This window comes from Gadus macrocephalus, chromosome 17 (genome assembly GCF_031168955.1).
Source record: "Gadus macrocephalus chromosome 17, ASM3116895v1".
NCBI classification, from domain to species: Eukaryota; Metazoa; Chordata; class Actinopteri; order Gadiformes; family Gadidae; genus Gadus; species Gadus macrocephalus.
Genome location: NC_082398.1, coordinates 11150172 through 11166420, shown reverse-complemented (window position 1 = coordinate 11166420; position 16249 = coordinate 11150172). Strand labels below are relative to the sequence as shown.

Below are 16249 nucleotides of genomic sequence, written 5' to 3'. Positions count from 1 at the left end.
ACACCTGTTATCCTCATCCATCTTGTTAGCGTTGCCTTAAAGGCTTCCGTTGTTAGGCCGTTGTGGCGTTGCTAGCGCTCTCCGCAGCTTTGCTATGGTTCAGGCATCCGTTGTAGTGCTGGCAAACCCAGCTAATGCGCTCATCGCCATAGAAACTAGGTTATAAAAAAAAAAGACATGGTGATGTTTTCTCTTGAAGATTTCTCTGCGGTTTGTGTATGGCAGTACAGTAGGGAGAAATAGACCACACACACACACACACACACACACACACACACACACACACACACACACACACACACACACACACACACACGTGCACACACACGTGTGCACACACACACAGTCACACACACACACACACACACACACACACACACACAGTCACACTCACACACACACACACACAGACACACACACACACACACACACACACACACACACACACTCACACACAGACACACACATGGACGTATGCACAGTGGGGGATGGGGTAAGCGGGAATCCAGAAGGCTTTGATGCTGAGCACAGAGGATGACTAGAAGCAGAGTTGGAAGAAGGAAGAACCACAGTAATGGAGGATGGACGTATCCCATGCACTGGGCCACTGAAACAGCTAATAACCAGTCACAGATGGACACTTTGCTCAACTCCCTTTCACAATGTGCAGCTTCAGTTGAGATGTCATGACGACCTCTGAAATAAATGTTTGATTTGATTTGATTGATTTGATTTGATTTGATTTGATTGTCCAAAATGGGACTTGGATGTCAACCTGAAAATGTACTCACTGTAAGTCGCTTCGGATAAGAATTGCTGCTCAATGCCCTAAAATGTACATTCAGGGCCTGAATGTAATGTAAATGTCAATTTGGTTATTCATTCATTGGTTATTTGTGAAGTACAAATGCTAAATATGCTGCTAGGGGCTGATTCAGACCAAATCAGATGAGCGGCGAAATCCACTCAACCACAGTTCAACCCTTCATTTGGATGGGGGGGCGGGGGAGTGAGTTTGAGCTGTTGCAGTGGGGGCCGTGGGGGGTGCCCCAAAAACAGTTGTCGGCCTGCGGCGAAAAGTTGAAACAGAATCGACTTTCGGTAACGCAACCCGAAGTCATGCTGCGCTGGCCAATTCCGTAAGCCGGTGATCAGAGCGGACGACGCCCACAGGAAGAAGAACCATCTACACACCATGTAACGTTAGCATTGTAGCATTCTGCTGTTTGCCAAGCAGCGTGAAGGTGGAAGAGAAAGTGATGGCCGCCGTGTTGTCCGTTCCAGAGCTGTACGACCCTAGCCTGGCGTAGTCAGACTCAGGGGCCACTCACACTGGGGCCGCGGCCCCGTGCCCGAGCTCATTTGCATACTAAAGTCTAGAACGTTAGGCTAGTGTGACCACGCCATCCGTATTCCAGCACGGAACGGCCCCTTGGCCACGGCACACTTGGGAGAGGTGTGCCGTGGCCAAAGTACAGATGCTAATGAGATGACACGTGCAGACGCGCGGATACGCAACGTGAGCTGGATGACGTAGTCCTTGCGCGACCCTTCTTTCTTTATAGGTCCATGCCCTTCTTCCCCACAACAATCATTTTAAACAATGGCGGCAAGCGTTCACGAGTGGGTTTACGTTGGTGCGATAGTGAAGTCGCGTGTTTACTTGAAATTTGGGCCGACGACAGCATTCACGTTGTTGTTCTCCATTGTTGTTATGGCGGCGAGGACGCTTGGTGATGACATATTTATCGTAATACGCCGTGATGACGTATGGATGAAGGAGCAATCGTGCCCAGGCCACGGCCTTTGGGAGCAGTGTGACCACGGGCCAGCGGGGGGGAGTGGGGAGGGGGGGAATCGTGCTGAATCTTCCTGCAGCACGGAACAGGCAAACGGACCTACCTTGTGTGAGTGGCCCCTAACACTCAAATGCGTATATGTCTGGGACCTCGCAGTTCAATTTAGATTTCCGGAGGCGTTTAAACAGGTACCCCCAGCCCGGTCTGCCGGCGATTTGAATTCGCCCTGCAGCAGGGGCTAGAGAGGAGCAACACTTTTCTTCCTGTTTCCGATCCGCTTTCACTGGAGCCAATCACCAAGCTGGCTTTTCCCCCTGGCACGTTATTGGCTGGTTTAACACAATGACGACAGGGAGGCATCGGGCTGATTGGTTGAAGGACTATCCAATTGCGTAAAGAGTCATTTGAACTACGCCCGTCGATCACGCCTTTTGTGCTGAAGACAGCAGCTTCCCCTGACCAACGTGCACTCTACGATCGAGCTTTGTCTGGCAATAGCCAGGCAGGCTAGGAGGAGTTACCAACGGACACAGACATAAATGCCTGCGGACGCAATTGGATAGACCTACAACCAATCAGAGCGACGAATCATGTCACGTCTGTTGAAATGTCAAATACATCCTTCTTCTGCATGAATGCTTCCAGTGCCGTTAGTTGTTCATCTTTTGGGGAAAACAAACTGTCAAGGTTGTTTAACTCTGATGCTTGTTCACCTGCGGCAGCCATCTTGTTTGCAAAAGTGGCTTCTCTCCCCGTCATGGTATAAACCCCACCCGTTCTGATTGGATCATCAGGATTTCTGGAGTTCGGAAATCATTTTCAAAAGGAGGGTATCCAGACTATTCTGGCTGAGAAACATGAAACAATGTCCCAGAATTCATCTGGGTCCCAGGCTAGTGCAACCCTGCCTTGAGGAAGGGATTAGAGTTCGCAACAAGATGTCAAACAAATAGGCCAGTGGAGTGACACTCAACCTCTTCGCAGCAGTGAGCGTTTAGCACTACAGCGGCGGATTTGGTCTATATGCTTATGGAGTATGGCTTCAGAAATGCTAATACTTGGTTCAGATAATTATAAAATGATTGCATTGTTGGATGCTTATTTTTAAAACAACAGAATCCTCTCCTGTAACTTATATTTCTTCTATAAATGAAACTATTAAACATTGAATAAAAACGCCATAAGTTCCCTACAATAATCCTGTACAGGTGTATCCATGACCAAAAGTCTAACCAGCAACCAAACTTCAGATTCGAAAATCGCGGCGCAGCCTCCCCCCCCCCCAGCTGTGGTCCAGGGAGGTGGCGACCTTTAGAGTGACTCAGACGCTCTACACACCAGAAGGATTGAATTGAGCTTCCAAGTGACTGCAAGACGACTGCCAGGGAGGGACCATCAAGCATCGGTGTGTCCCCCGGTCAGGGTGCATCGGTGTAACGATGGCCTGTTCTAGCCAATGAGACAGGGAAACAGATACCTGTGGGGACGTCTAGGGGTGAGGCTGTGTGTGGACGAGGGGGATCGAACACGCGGCCTTCAGGCGGGGGGTCGTCTGCATCTGCGGCAGCCATTCCCGACTCCCCCCGTTCAGTGTAGTATTATTTAATTGTGATTATAAAAAATGTAAGAGTGAGGATGATTTTACCGCCAGGTTTTAGGGTTTGTCCTTGAACAAATTTGATTCGAGGATTTGAATTCTAAGTAAGAAGTCGTTGCTGCTTTGACTTTGCCTGTTCTTCTATTTTTAAATACCCTTGAGTGTAGCTTGTATTCATTTGTAAAAGGGTTTTAATGTCCTGTTCACAGGCCGTTTGTAAAATCAATGGCGTAGTTGTTCCGCTCCCCCGTACGGGTGTATTTATCTCCTCACAGACGCTATTTCCAGCATGGGAAGAAATGCATGAAATTGACCAAGAACTAGTGGTGCTCTCGTCCACAGCGTATGTGTGTGGGTGTTAGCCTGTGACTTTGCTCTCTGTGTGTATGTGAACGTGAGGCATTCAGCTAGCGCACGTGTGTCTGTGTGTGTGTGTGTGTGTGTCAGTGTTTGCCTACTCCCCATGAATAACTCAACGGACTCGATTATCTTGGCTGTCTCAAGTAGATGGTTTGTTTTTGTGAGCATGTGTGTGTTGTGTTTTTGTGTGTGTGTGTGTGGATTTGTGTTTGTGTGGGCTTGTGTTTATGTGTATGTAATAGAGTAGGGGAGAGATATGTCTGTAAGTAAGCATTTGATTGCATGGAGTTGTAGTGTGTGTGTGTTTGTGTGCATGCACATGTCTCTCTCTCTCTCTCTCTCTCTCTCTCTCTCTCTCTCTCTCTCTCTCTCTCTCTCTCTCTCTCTCTCTCTCTCTCTCTCTCCTCTCTCTCTCTCTCTCTCTCTCTCTCTCTCTCTCTCTCTCTCTCTAAAGATCTATACCACGCCCTGAGGGTTAGAGAGAGGTTCTGGCGGCCATGCTTCTCCCGAGACAGAGCTCTGATCATCTCTCTCTAAAAGACGGATAAGAAGAACATAAACTCAGTCTTCTCTCAACCTCCATCCCTGACTCTCTTTCCTCTTTCTGTTTCCTTCATTTTTGCGCTTGTAATGTTCTCATTAAGTCACGTCTTGGGACTGTTTTCTCATCTATGGTTTATAACTCTCTCTATATCTTTCTCTCTCTCCCACTCCCTCTCTCTCTCTCTTTCTTGCCTATTCTATTGATTTAAGCAGAAAACAAAAAAAGTGGTAGGAAGTCGAACTGTTGTTTTAGTGAGATCACTTAAGAAACATAAATATATTGGTATAAGTATTGAAAACTTGGACACACTCTTGGCTATGATAATGCTTGCTTTGTCTGAGTAAAGACGGAGAAATTATTAATGAAATTTTACCAATTTCAACAACCTTCGATTATTTTGTTGTTATGAACGGGAAGAACTGTGTGTTTCATGTAGAAGTAGTGTCCTCCTGTGCTCTCCATTTTATCGCCATCGCCTCTCTTCGCCTCCCCCCCCTCCCCCTCCCCCCTCCTCTTCTCTCCTCTCCCTCCTCATCTCTACCCCTCTCCTCTCCTCCCCAGTCCTCCTCTCCCCTCTCATCCTCTCGTTCCGGGTCTCAGACGACCACATCACAACACAATCACACCAGTAGTCAGCACAGTAGCATGAACACACACATACACACATGCAGACATGCATGCACACACAACTACACCTGCAGGCACACGCACGCAGGCACATGCACGAATGCACATGCCACACACACACACACACACACACACACACACACACACACACACACACACACACACACACACACACACACACACACACACACACACACACACACACACACACACACACACACCTGTATGCACATGCCATACACACACAATCTCACATGCGTGTACGCACATGCATGCAGCCCGCACACACACACTCACTCCTGCACGCACATGTATGTACACACATGTTCATGTGCCTGCGTGCATGTGTGTGCGAGCGTGTGTGCATGTGTGTACTTGCATGTGCACGCACACACACGCACATGCACACACGCCCACCACAACAGACTCCTATTTATTCTCTGGTGAGTCAGCAGGTGCTTCCAGTGAATTCAGACACTTCTAGACTGGGGACAGCAGGGATTGAACCCGGTCCCTTTGGGCTGGGAGCCACGAGGCACGTCTCTACCGCGTCGCCGGTTGGCGTGTCGGCGTGTCGTAGCAGCATTTGGACGCCGTCTGTGTTTCGCCCACTCCTTTGATTCATTCATTGTTTATCCTTCTCTGCTCATCTCTCCCCCATCTGCTCAGCCAGACACATTCCAGTCAACACTCTGGGCATCTCCTCCTCTCCTCCTCTCTTCTCCTCCTCTCTTCACCCCATCCTCCCCTCTTACTCCTCCTCTCCCTTTCTCCACCTCTACCTCTCTCTCCCAATTTTCCGTCCTCTCTGCTCGTCTCTTTATGCTGTTTCTTGCTCCTGCTCTTATTTTCTGCTCCTCTCCTCCTTACTCCTCCTCTCCTCCTCTACTCCTTTCTCCTCCTTTCCCATCCCCTCCTCCTCTCAGTCTCCTCTCCTTCTCTCTGCTCCTTTCTCCTCTTCCTTCTCCCTCATCTCTTCTCTACTACTTCTCCCAATCCACCTCCTCCTCTCCTCCACACACGCGCACACACACGCACACACACACACACACACACACACACACACACACACACACACACACACACACACACACACCAAAGCTTGGTCTGCCTCTGTTATCCCAGCGTCTCTCCTTCTAATTCCACAATTCTCTCTCGCTCTCCTCCCTCCCTCCCTCCCTCCCTCCCACTCTCTCTCTCTCTCTCTCCCCCCCCATCTCCGTTTCGCTCTCTCTCTCTCCGTTCGCTCTGCCTGACATTCCGCAGTCGAAAGAAGCGATGCTCGGCGCGAGAGTGTCAATCAACGGGTGACAACAAGACAGCACAGCACGCGCGCCACACTCTTGAGAGATTCTCAACCCCGTCGTGGCCGTTGGGTTCCGGGCGCACCGTGCACTGCGCGTGGACGCACCCGAGAGAGGGGAAAAGGGAGGCTGGAGTGCGCGCGCTCTTCTTGTACCGCTCGCTACTGCTCCTCCCGCCACGGCTTCTTCGGCGGAGAGGAATCGTTTTGTTATCCGTTGAATGAACGGACGGACGGACAGACAGACTGACGAAGGAAGGATGAATCAATGAGACATTCCTCGCGACGCTAGGGTTTTCACGCCGTAGACGCCACACCGAGCCAGTGAAAAGAAAACGACAAAGGTATGTATTCTGTTTTTTGTGTGAATTTCTCCCTCTCTCACGCTGGGGTATGTGCGTTGGGACTGAACGTCGACGCCATGTAGTAAAGTTTAATACGCGCAGGAAGCGCGTACGAGGTGGAGATGGATTTTTATTTCTGCGTAAAAGGAGCGATGTGTGCCATGTGCGGTATCGGGGCAGGAGGAGGGGGTACACGGGGACAGGGTTCACCGGTCAGGCAAGATCTGCTGGATTGGTATGTGTGCGTGTGTGTGTGTGTGTGTGTGTGTGTGTGTGTGTGTGTGTGTGTGTGTGTGTGTGCACCTCGTACGAGGTGATGGCTGCAGCTTAAAGGGACTCCACGGAGAGAGGGTCTGGCCTCACGCACAATATACACACACACACACACACACACACACACACACACACACACACACACACACACACACACACACACACACACACACACACACACACACACACACACACACACACACACACACGGGTCCATCACCACCTCTGTTCACAAAGCGAAATCAACGGGATTCACCCGTAGAGAGCTGGTACCGGTCCGGGTTTCCTTTCCACCGGTTATTCGTCCAAGTTCGCTGAAGTGTGTGGGGATGAGAGGCCGAGAAGGGCCATCCCGTGGGTGACACCCCCCCCCCCCCCCGTGTGGGGTGTTTACCTGGAAGCCTGAGCACTAATTTTACTGAGCACGTTTTTACGAGCGTTGGCCATTGAGGTCGTGGAGCGGCGGCTCTGGACCCATGCAGGCTCGTGGACGCTCGAGATAAGATAAGGGTCAGGTGTGGACCCCGGGTACCCGGGTACGGACACCCCCAGCGTAATGGGATTGGACCCTCGGTCAGCGAGAGAGGAAACGATAGACAAACACTACGAGCCAGCGTGTGCCAACGTCGCGCTGCACACACACACATGCAGGCACGCACGCACGCACACAGGCACGCAGGCACACGCACGCAGGCACGCGCACACGCACGCAGGCACGCGCACACGCAGACACACACACACACACACACACACACACACACACACACACACACACACACACACACACACACACACACACACACACACACACACACACACACACACACACACACACACACACACACACACACACACACACACACCTTTGAACTCGGTCCAGTTTGATTAATGGAAAAACGGTGAACCCGGATTAACGCTGATAGCGATCAGGGAAACAATGATAGGAGAAAAAAAATATCCAGATGCTAGCGAGGTGGACAGAACGAGGATGGGGGAACGGAACACAATGTAACCGGATTAGGGCCCCCTTAAAGTCAGAGATTTTTGTAAATGGATAATATCGTGTGAAACGGTTGAAGAGGTTACGGTGACTGACCGTGTCTGTGTGCGTGTGTGTGTGTGTGTGTGTGTGTGTGTGTGTGTGTGTGCGTGCGTGCGTGTGTGTGCGGTGGGCCGATTTTACAGTTTGGTGATGGCAATGGATTCAGCGCTTCGATCAGTTGAAAGCCACGCGACCCTCGTAATAATATTGACACCCGGTAGACCCGAAGAGCTGAAGAAGAAAAGGGAAAGAATGCATTTAATGAAAAACTATATCCCCGAACCTATTCTTTATAATAACTAGGCTATCTGCTATTTGAGCCCGTGGGCGGTTCTTCTTGGTGCTGCAAAAGGAATAGGATAGCAGGCTAACGCCTCCTACTGAAGGAGAAGAATGAAACCGCAGGGTCACAGTTTATTGAGTCAGCTCCTAACGCACGTGCACAGGCACGCACATGTACACACGTGACGCAGGCACTCACACGTACGCACGCACACACACGCACACACACCTTAAAGTCCCTAAAGTGTCTCATTTCCTCTTCGTGTTATAAAGGTGTTTGAATGTAAAACTCGTTCGGCCAGTTCCTTTCTCTAGTACTGTTTAATTCTCTATTAGACTAACGCTAATCCATTTTTCATTTTGCTACACAGTTTACAACATAATGCATTCGTGAAAACAATTCAGTCCATTCGATACATTGTATGACTCAAGGGATAATCCATAAAATCAAATCCGGGGGTGGGGGGGGGGTGTTGCCTCTATTTCAGGTGTATGATCATTCCTTAACAATGACAAAGAGATTCCTTATCAATGACAAAATGTTTGTTGATCCACAAACATTTTGGGGGGGGGGGGGGGGGGAGGTCACCGGTAACCCCCTACATGAGTCATCTCTCTGAGCTCCCCCCCCCCCCCCCCATGCTGTTGTTTACCAGTCCCCACCGTCCGTCCGTCCGTCCGTCCGTCCGTCCCCCGGCTGCTGCTGTCCTCCGTCCGTCCGCTCAGAGCCACTGGAGCGGCAGACCCAGACCGGCGCCCCTGTCCCGTCCACGTGCCGCCACGTGCTCTCTTGCCCGGCGGTCGCTGTGCCCATGGGTGAGGAGCTGGCTGGGGTCTTGGCCCCGGGCCGCGGGCCGCGGGCCGCCCCAACCAGCCCGCTCGGCGACCGCCCGTTTGGCTGCAGAAGAGGACGTAGCTGACATTTGGAGAATAACCTCATGCATGTATTCATGGCCTCCTGACCCGCACACGAGAAAATCAATATTGACCTTAATCCTGTCACCCCGGTTTACGTTTAATTTAGAGATAGAAGTACATGGTTGGTTTTCTTTCTGTGTGTGTGTGTGTGTGTGTGTGTGTGTGTGTGTGTGTGTGTGTGTGTGTGTGTGTGTGTGTGTGTGTGTGTGTGTGTGTGTGTGTGTGTGTGTGTGTGTGTGTGTGTGTGCGTGTGTGTTTTCGAGTCTTGCGCTAACGTTTGTGTTTCAGTAGATGTGCTTCTCTCCCTTCCTCCTCTATCCATCCCGCTCTCTCCCTCTCTCAACTGCTCTCTCCTCTACCTCCATCTCTCTCCGCCCCTTTCCCTCCCTCTCTGCCTCTCCTCCTCTCTTTCACTCCACCTCCTCCACGTCTCCACCTCTGTATGTACCGATAACTTAACCGATAACTCTCTCTACCTCTTTCCTCCTCTTCCCTTCTCCTCCTCTCCATCCCTCTCTACCTCCCTCCTCCTCTTCCCTTCTCCTACTCTCCATCCCTCTCTACCTCCCTCCTCCTCTCCCCTTCTCCTCCCCTCCCCTTCTCCTCCTCTCCATCCCTCTCTACCTCTTTCCTCCTCTTCCCTTCTCCTCCTCTCCATCCCTCTCTACCTCCCTCCTCCTCTCTGTGATTCCCTCCTGTGCAAACGGCGTTCCTGTTTGCACGAGTGCGTGCGTGGCGTGCGTGTGCGTGGCGACATGAGCGTGCCTGTGCGGCCCCAAAGCTATTCCTCCTTCCTCTACTTTTAATATCACGTGTAAACACGTGTCTCGGAGGCCTTCTCTCAGGCCGCCTGTGTAGTACGTTATTGTGATCACGCTAATGGAAGTTACATTTCACCGCTAAGTGGACAGCGGGAGACAGAGTCTGAGGCAAGGTCGCGACCTCTCTGGGCACCGTCACAGTCAGGGTCCCGGGGTTACCGATGTACCTAGCCCCCGCTGCATGCTAAGGACAAGTGCTGCAAACTGTGTGTGTGTGTGTGTGTGTGTGTGTGTGTGTGTGTGTGTGTGTGTGTGTGTGTGTGTGTGTGTGTGTGTGTGTGTGTGTGTGTGTGTGTGTGTGTATGTGTGTGTGTGTGTGTGTGTGTGTCTGGATGGCCCTGTAACGGCGCCATGGGCTAACTCTCAGTGAACCGCCGAATTGTGCTAACAAGGAATGAGCAAGTAGCTTGTTTTGCGCCCGTCCACTTGCAAAAGTCTTGGCTTGGTCAGTGTGTGAACGTGTTCCGCTGTAATGTGTGTACGTGTGGCTGTGTGTGTGGATGTGTTTCAGTGTATTTTTGCACATAGTGTGCCTGTGTACGGTCTGTGTGTCTTTGCATGTGTGTATGTGTGTGAGTGTGCTCATTTATAGAGGGTATTTAATTAACATGAAGAGTGTTGATGTTTTCTCAGAAATTAAGGATTTGACAGTTCCTTTTAAATGAAACCAACAGCCCTCAACAAAACACTGGAGGCGGTTCACTACGGACTGAGGACCCGTTGAAAATAACTCCAGGCTTAAACCATCATTCTGTGGACAACATGACATATTAATAGCAATAGCAGCTACACGTGCCAACACACAAACACACAAACGTACACAAAAATGCACGCAAACATGCACACACACATGTGCACAAACAAACGTATGGGTATGCACATGCATTTGCATAGAGACACGCGTGCATGTGCACATACACACACACACACACACACACACACACACACATACATACACTCACAAAATGTTGGGCTTCAATATTTTATCGTTATGTGTGGAAGACAAGTCGCAACAAAAACCAGAGCTATTCTCACCCCAACACAATCGTTTGTTTAGTCAAGACAGGTTTGAACAGAGATCTGGAGGAACTGAAGAGTGCCTTCCAGCTAGCCGAGATGAAATAGTTTAGATGTTATCCGGATGTTTCCATTGATGCCGTCTATGATAAATAGAGTTCTTAAAAACCCCCAAACCAAAAGCGAAACCAAACCAACTCAGCTGGCCTTCATTTCAAGACGCACTGTTTTGCCCGTGCCCAAAACAACCACATTAACTCGGTTTGCTGGTTGAGCACAAGATAACCACTTCAAAATCATCCCATTAGTGACATCACAATTGGGAGGGTCCATCCAGCTGTATGTAAAATGACTCAGCTCTACCAGTTGGTACAGTCCACTGGGTAGGCAGGCAGACTGATCTATCCATTGTACATCTGCACACACACACACACACACACACACACACACACACACACACACACACACACACACACACACACACACACACACACACACACACACACACACACACACACACACACACACACACACACACACACACAGCCACATATACAGGCACTGTAGGGTAGACGTTTCTAATGGCTTGTAATGGCTAGGCATTCACATCACGACTGGTGGTCCTGTGGCCTCAGTGGTGAAACAATAGAAAGCTTGGACAGTGATGTATCACCTGTCATCTTCTCCCCGCCCTGTGCTGTCCGCCTCTTTCTTAAATTAAGTTTTAGGATTATGGATTTTTTATGGTTTTCTGCGCTCTGTAGGCTGAACTCAATTATTTTGGTTGAATTACATATGATGCTTAAAAATGCGAAGAAAAATGGTTGTCCGTGTTGTTGTGTGACACACTGGGAGGAAGACATTTAGAAGACTATTTTAGGATTATTTTGTTTGTTTGTTGTCGTTTGTCAGTTTGATTGTTTTTGTATAAATAAGATGAAGTGTTCTTTTGTCCGCCTGGTTGTGCTTTGTTAGTTCCCCGCCTCCTCTCACATCAAAAACATTAAGAACATTCTGGATTTACACCTGTCACATAATTGCACGCATTTCCCTAAGCCCCACAACAGATAAACAAACCGTTGGCAAAAGATAATCTGAATTTGCTGTTCGACCAAAACAACAATCACTCACACAAAATGAAATCCGCTAGGTTCCTACTAAAGCTCCCCGACGACCAAGAGGCTCAATTCATTGTGGTCCCCTAAACGACGTGGCCCCCTAAACATTATTCACAACACTCGGTTTTAAACCCGGCCCCCTGAAACAACGTCTTGTGATTCATTTAGCACTTTTACTGCCCTGCAATGGCAACTCCAGGCCGGGCAAGTCCGGGTGGTACTACCGGTAGAGTTGTCGGTTGGTGTGGTGCCAGCTTGGCCGTGGCATTAGCCTATGCCTTGTTTGTTCTCTCTCTGAGGGGCCATTTGGCACAGGGCTAGCTTTGGCTTGGGCTAATTTGAGCTGGCGTTTGGGCAGTATGCCACTGTCGAGAGCTGTGGAGCCTTTACCTGTCGACATATTGGACTGAATTCTAATTGGCGTTGGTATTCATGTCACTCGGAGGGTGTGTATTGTGTGTGTTTCTTGAGTGACAGGTCTTTCCGTTGCGCTATTGGTAATTTACTGTCTGGTCACGCCCCTCTTCCTCTTTGCTTTGAATTGCTGGAAAATCGTTCAGAAAGCATGAATGCTGAAGTAAGCTCCAAACAGCTTTATTGTGAGAATGAGACCCACCCTGTGTTTTACCTTTGAGTGACTATACTCTGAAGTGGTTCAATCATAGATTGGTTTGATACTTATCTCATTATCTTATTGCTATGGATGTATTGTCAAACACCCAGGCAGTCATCATCAAGTGTCAAGGGTATCAAAGATAGAGTGGTGAGACAGACAGAAATAAAGGTCCACACGGACAGAGACCGACAGACATAAAGACAGGTTGACATGAAGAAAGACTAGGACAGAAACAGTTAGTAAGACAGAAACTCAAAGGATGTTAGACAGACAGACAGACAGAAACAGGTCACCAGGAAGGCCCCCGAACAAGCCGAGCCAGAGGCAGAAGAACAGACAGACAGACAGACACACAGACAGACAGACAGACGGGCCCGGCGGGGGCTTGGCGGTTGTCCACCAGATCATTTCTCCGCATTTGTATGCAGACACGGAGCTGCTGTCACGGAGATACAAAGCGCTCCGGCCTGAAGGATAGCTGGTAACCTCACCTCAACCAGAGACAGGGGGAGGGTGTGTGTGTGTGTGTGTGTGTGTGTGTGTGTGTGTGTGTGTGTGTGTGTGTATGTGTGTATGTGTGTATGTGTGTATGTGTGTATGTGTGTATGTGTGTATGTGTGTATGTGTGGGTCTGTGTGTCTGTGTGTCTGTGTGTGTGTGTGTGTGTGTGTGTGTGTGTGTGTGGTGTTACGTCTGCATGTCTGTGCATGTGTATGTGTGCATGCATAGGACTGTGCGCATGTGCGTTTGTGTGTGTCTGTCAGTGTAGCGATGTCACTGTGTGTGGGTTTGTGTGTCAGTGTCTTTGTCTGTGTGTAATTCCGCCTGTGTTTGTCTCTCAGTGTGTGTGCCAGTGTTTCCTCGGTTGTCATCGCAGTAAATTACATTGCAAGGATGACGAGATTCTTGGAGGACGGGGGGGGGGGGGGGGGGGGAGAGAAGGCAAGAGAGGGACGAGAGGGAGTGAGAGCATGAGAGAGCAATAGAGAGAAGAGAGAGAGAGAGAAAGAGAAAGAAAGAGAGAGAGCGTCACACCGAGACATGGTGGAATAATACATCCTCCCGTATTATTTTCATCCCTCACCCAGACAGCGACAGAACAAACAACAAGGAAAGCTGGGAAACACAGGAAAACCCAATCTCCTTTCCCGAGCGTGGGCCCGCGGAGCAGATGGGGAGTCGGAGTGCTTTCGGCTCACGGAATGCGTCACACAACAAGTTTTCACCAAAAATTCCAGATGTCCGTCGGGTGTGGGGGGAGATTGGGGGGGTGAAAAAAAACCTGGAAGACACTGTGCGTGTCCTGAATCGCTTTTCTGCTCTCTTTCATTCCTTAACACGCAAACAAACAGGAGCTTGTTTTGGGCACAGGCCATATGTCCCCCCCCCCCCCACCCCTGGGTCAAGTGCTTCTTAGCCGCGGCTCTGCGTTGGTTGGGCTTCAAATAGCAGTTTGTGCGTTTCTATGTCCCGCTGTTCCCAGAATTGACCAGTAATTCATCCAGGCTGGGCTATTCTCTCCTCCTCTCTGCGATCTGTCCCTAAAAGTCTCCTCTCTGTGTCATTCTCTCTCTCTCTCTCTCTCTCTCTCTCTCTCTCTCTCTCTCTCTCTCTCTCTCTCTCTCTCTCTCTCTCTCTCTCTCTCTCTCTCCCTCCCTCTCCCTCTCTCTCTCTTTTCCATGCCCTCTTTTCCATACCTCGGTCCATCTAGAAACTTCTACAAAACACAGCAAAAGTGCTTTCTCAGACCAAGCCCAGCAAAAAGACAAAACGGAAACGTTTATGGCCGAGATTCAAACAGATATTTAAGTATAACCTCCTTGTTTTCCTCTCCCTCTCTTTCTCTCTTTCCTTCTCTAACCCTTTTTGTGTCTTATTGCAACCCAACCAAAGACATTACCGCCGTTTTTCAAACAATACAGAGCATTAAAAACGCACATTAGCACTGATGTTAGCATTACCGCAGTACAATTTGTCTTGCACGGCGACACAACCTTATTAAAACACTACACTACTAGGGAACCGAACAGAGCTAGTGGTTCAACACGGCTTATTAGAAAAGGACAATAACAAGCGTTTCTGGACCGTCTTTCACTGGCCTAAAGTCTCTTATTTTCCTATTATCCATCCCTCCCTCATTTCTTAATCTGTCTTTACCTCCCACATTGAGCTGTTAGTGATTATCCAAGCTCCTGGCTCCTTCTTCCTTTCCAATAAGAAAAGGACACACACACACACACACACACACACACACACACACACACACACACACACACACACACACACACACACACACACACACACACACACACACACACACACACACACAACTGTATTCACCGAATAAACCACCTGCCTGAGCCTCTTGTGCCCGATTGGTCTGGTCCAGTCTGGTTCAGTCTGGTTCCAGACTGGTTTCAGTCTGGTTCAGTCTGGTCTGGTCTGGTTCAGTCTGGTCCAGTCCGGTCCTGTCTGGTCCAGTCTGGTCCTGTCTGGTCCGATCTAGTTCCAGTCTGTCTATTCGTTCCTTTGCCGCCCAAGAAAATTTAGCATTTCATTATATTATATTCTATTGTGCTCTAATCCATTATATTTGATTATTCCCAATTCTGTTGAATTGTATTCCATGCTGTTCTGTTATTTCGTCTTCGGTGCTGTTCTATTCTATTCTATTCTATGCAGTTCTATTCAATCATATAAATGTTCAATTTAACTCCCTGCTGTTCTATTATATTCTGTGCTGGTCCATTATATTATATTATGAGCAGTTCTCTTCAATTGTATGCCGTTCAATTCTGTCCCATTCAGTCCCATTGTGAGCACAGTATGGCTGTGTTGTATTTCTACGACACGGTTCTCTTCTATTCAGTCCCATTGTGAGCACGGTGTTCGGCTGTGTTGTATTTCTAGGACACTTTGCCCATCCATTCAGTGCCATTGTGAGTGCGGTGTTCAGGTGTGTGTGAGCTAGGCTGAAGCAACGTGTTCACTCCTGCGTTGTCGGCCCACGCTTCACTTCATGTGAACGTAATCTACAGTAGAACCATAAACCCCAACCTGCCTGCACTAATCTGAACGCACAGACATGCACATGCATGCACACACACACACACACACACACACACACACACACACACACACACACACACACACACACACACACACACACACACACACACACACACACACACACACACACACACACACACACACACACACACAAACATGCACACCACACACAGACACACACAGCCAATAGGCCTGTTCATCCGCATCGCATGCATGGCTGCAAATCCTAACGGATGCAATGTGTGTGTGTGTGTGTGTGTGTGTGTGTGTGTGTGTGTGTGTGTGTGTGTGTGTGTGTGTGTGTGAGTGTTTTCTTATGCAAGTGGCAGCTCTGCTATGCATGATGTTTGCTGTGTGGCTATGTGTGTGTAGACTTGTGTCTCTGTGTGTGATGTGTGTTTGTAAATGTGCATGCGTGTGTGTGTGTGTGTACGCATGTGTGTGTGTGTGTGTGTGTGTGTGTGTGTGTGTGTGTGTGTGTGTGTGTGTGTGTGTGTGTGTGTGCGCGTGTGTGCGTGC

The 16249-nt window shown here is 49.3% G+C and overlaps 1 long non-coding RNA gene across 1 annotated transcript in view; it reads left to right on the top strand.

Moving 5' to 3' along the window:
* Positions 1-258: 258 nt before the first annotated feature.
* Positions 259-16249, top strand: part of LOC132475965 (uncharacterized) — a 121395-nt gene continuing 105404 nt past the window's right edge. The window contains exon 1 of the long non-coding RNA XR_009530044.1: positions 259-316. This is a non-coding gene — a long non-coding RNA (uncharacterized LOC132475965). The remainder of the gene's footprint in view (positions 317-16249) is intronic.